The 4,019-nt window shown below is 39.2% G+C and overlaps 1 pseudogene; it reads right to left on the bottom strand.

The window, feature by feature from the left end:
- Window positions 1–3,336: 3,336 nt before the first annotated feature.
- Window positions 3,337–3,555, bottom strand: LOC109450948 (ATP synthase F(1) complex subunit epsilon, mitochondrial pseudogene; annotated as a pseudogene).
- Window positions 3,556–4,019: the final 464 nt, after the last annotated feature.

The raw sequence follows: 4,019 nt of genomic DNA, 5'->3' as shown, positions 1-4,019 counted from the left end.
CTTCTTGCAGGATTTTGGGGCCTTGCTGGCTCTGCTGTCCTCCAGCTTTGAATACAGGTGTAGGGATGTGTCGGCCCAGCCACATTCTTCTCATTGGTGACTTCATCTGTTCGCCTGTTGGTTCAAAGGATTCTTTCCTTATCTTTGAAGTTCAGTAACTTTACTAGCATTTGGAAGTGTGGGACGTTTATACCCACTTTTACTGGGACATGGCCATTCAGAATGTCTAATCATGTATTCCCTTATTGCCGGTAGCAATTTCAGGGTTCTGTCTTTAAATACATTCTTTGGATTTGCGGACGCCAATCATGTATATATTGACTCTCCTGCCCATTTGTCACGTATGTCATTTCTTTGTAAGCCATTTTATTTTGCTCACATTTCACATCCGGTCCTCCAAACTCCCTTCTGTGTTTTTGCAGCCTCTGTTTGTTCCCTGTGATTCTTTCAATTTCACCTTCGTTTCTGTGCTGCTTTAATTTCTTTTTTCTTTCCCTTGTTTCCTGGGTTTTGCCAGCTCACGCCTTGCTCCTTTTGTTGCCTTGCCATTCTCACACGTCCTTTTAGTCCTGTCCTTGTGCTTTGGTTTTACGGAAGAGCTTTTTGTTTTTCTTTTTAAGATGAAATATCTGATAGAATTTTTCACCTGCCCATTGGTAATGATTTTCTAGTAAGTGTTCTTCAGTTTTCTTGTTTATCTTGCTTCTTTCCTCCTTTTTACTTCTAGTATCTTTGCGTACGTCTTCCATCAGTTCCTCTTTGATTTTTCATCTTTGACAGAGGTGAGCTTTTCAAGTCAAGTAAGAGCTGGGGCCTTTTTCCAGAACAGCAAGAATTTTCCTAATTGACTGGGGTTGTTATAGCCTTTGCTTTCCCCCAGCCAGTAGAAGCAGCCACAGCGATATTCACAATGCAAAGCCATGGATATTGGCAAAAACAGCAGAGTATGCATCTGTGGGAACAGAGCCCCAGAGAGCAGTTTCCAGGCTCTCGGCCTCACGTGGAAGGGTGCTGGCTCAGTTATTAGATGGCCATCTGCTGTGGCTGGTGGCCATCAGCTATTTCCAGTTAGCCATTAGCCACTAATATAACTGCCATGGCTACACTAGGGGGTTGGTTGGTTGGCAGAGAAGCAGATGGCGGATTGCAGCTAGCAAGTGGGGTTAGCAAGCGTGGATGGCGGGTTGGGGATCGTGTGGATCCTACTTCCTGTGTCTCGCCTGGCCTCCAGCGAGACTGGGTTGCAGGCAAATGTTTGCTTTTGTGTCTCGACCAGCCGCCATCGGGAATATAGTGGTCTGACTCCCCTATATGTGGCTCCGTTGTTGTTCCTTCGTGGCCTCACCGTATTCTGTGTTCTCGTGCGGGGAGTGGGAGATGAGTCCCTGCACGACAGCATCTCCAAAAATTCTCTGCTCCGTAAAAGCAATGAGAAAACTGGCAAAATGGTCAAAATTAACTTTTCCAAACTCTAGAAATTAACCAAAGGCTTGCAGCAATTCAGGAAGTGTTTATGTGAGAAAAATGGCTGAATCTCAGTAAGAACAGTGAGATTTTTGGTGTTTTTGTTAGTTTGGTTTTATTGTTGTAAAATACACATAGCCTAAAATGTACCATCTTAACCATTTTTAAGTGTAGTTCAGTGGTATTAAATACATTCACACTGTTGTACAGCCATCAATAACATTTATCCCCATAGCTCTTTTCAACTTGTAGAACTGAAACACTCTATACCTATTAAACAACGACTCCGCAATCTTCTCCCCTCAGCCCCTGGCAACCATCATTACAATTTCTGTCATTATGATTTTGACTACTTGAGATAACTCATATAAATGGAATCATCCAGTATTTGTCTTTTTGTGACTGGTTTATTTTACTTAGCATACTTTCCTCAAGGTTCATCCATGTTGTAGCATATTGCAGAATTTACTTCATTTTTAAGGTTGAATAATATTCCATTGTATGTATATACCACATTTTGCTTATCCCTTCATCAGTCAATGGACTCTTAGTTGCTTCCATGTTTTAGTTATTGTAAATAATGTTGCTATGAACATAAGTGTACAAATATCTTGTTGAGATCCTGTTTCCAATTCTTTGGGGCATATACCTAGAAGTGGGATTGGTGGATGATATGGTAGTTCTATTTTTAATTTCTTGAGGAACCAACGTACTGTTTTCCACAGTAGCTGTACCATTTTACATTCCCACCAACAGGGCACAAGGGTTCAGTTTATCTACATCTTTGCCAACACTTCTTTTAAATTTTTTTTTTTTTTGGTCGTAGTCATCATAATGGGTGCGAGGTAGTGTCTCATTGTGGTTTTGATTTGCATTTTCCTAATGACTAGTGATATTGGGCATTTTTTATGTGCTTACTTGCTTTTTGTTTACCTTCTTTGGGGAAATGTCTATTCAAGTTCTTTGCCCATTTTTGAATCTGGTTATTTTGTTGTTGTTGTTGTTGAGTTTTAGAAATTCTCTATAAATTCTGGATATTAAAATCCCTTATCAGATATGTGATGTGCAAATATTTTCTCCCATTCTGTGAATAGTGTCTTTTGATGTACAAAATTTTAAATTTTCCATGAAGTCTAATTTGTCTGTTTTTCCTTTGTTACCTGTCCCTTTAGTGTCATATCCAAGAAATCAATGCCAAATCCAATGTTGTGAAGGTTTTGTTCTACGTTTTCTTCTAAGAGTTTTATTATTTCAGTCTTTACACTTAAGTCCTTGATCCACTTCTAGTTAATTTTTGTATATAGAGTTAGGTAAGTGTCTAATTCATTCTTCTGCACGTGGATATCCAGTTTCTGCAGCATCATTTGTTGAAAAGACTGTCCTTTGCCCATTATATGGTGTTGGCATGCTTTGTCAAAAATCATTTAACCATTAATTCACGACAATTAGTGAACTTGTTGCAATGATGCTGCTAACCTTTTTTGATATCAGGGATTATTTATTATGAATTTGTATCAACTGGACAAACAGTTAACCAAGTTTACTATTTGGAAGTGCTGAAAAGGTTGTGTGAAAAAGTTAAATGACCTGAACTTTTCACCAAGAATTCCCTTCCTTCCCTCCTTCCCTCCCTCCCTCCCTCCCTCCCTCCCTCCCTCCCTCCCTCCCTCCCTCCCTCCTTTCTTTCTCCTTCCTTCCTTCCTTCCTTCCTTCCTTCCTTCCTTCCTTCCTTCCTTCCTTCCTTCCTTCCTTCCTTCCTTTCTACCATACTTCAATTTATTGGCATTGTCTAGCTATGAACAAGACAGGTATTTCTTTTTCCTTATGAAGTGAGATCGTTTTCACTCTGCCATAACATGTGCCCACACATCTTCACCTTGAAATTGTAGCATTTGCTGCTTTAGTCAGGGTAGACTGTTCCTTTTTCACTTTTACAATTTTCATGCTGCTGCCAGAAGTCTTCTTGGCATTTGCTTTGAATTCTGCTTTTAGTGCATCTCTCACTGCTTTTACATAGATCTGTGAGTATCGGATGTAGCTGAATCCAGCCTCTCATTGGTACACCATCATGATGCCACGAGAATAGGCTCATCGGGCCAAATCATGAGGATGCAATGTAATTTTCTTGTCTTGTGGTGTCTTTTTCTAGCTTTGATATCAGAGTCATACTGACCTCAGAGAATGAGGAAGTGTTCCCTTTTCAAATTTTTTGGGAAGGTTTGAGAAGGATTGGTATTAGATGCTGTTTAAATGTTTGTAGAAATTACCGGTGAAGACTTCAGGTTCAGGACTTTTCTTTCTCAGGAGTCTTGTGTGTTTTTTTTAATTGAGATATAATTAACATATAACATTGTATTTGCTTTAGGTGTACAACATAATGACTTGATATACGTATATATTTTAAAGTCATTACCATAGTAAGTTTACTTGACATCCATCACCACACATAGCTACAAAGTTTTTTCTTGTAATGAGAAGCTTTGAGATTTATACTTAGTGGCTTTCAAATATATAGTACTGTTAACTATAGTCAGTATACTATACATTAATGTCCC

Source organism: Rhinolophus sinicus, chromosome 2, assembly GCF_057876585.1.
Source record: "Rhinolophus sinicus isolate RSI-liver-muscle chromosome 2, RSI-T2T, whole genome shotgun sequence".
Taxonomy (NCBI): domain Eukaryota; kingdom Metazoa; phylum Chordata; class Mammalia; order Chiroptera; family Rhinolophidae; genus Rhinolophus; species Rhinolophus sinicus.
Note: the sequence above shows the minus strand (reverse complement) of the source record. Positions and strands in the feature narration are given on the sequence as shown.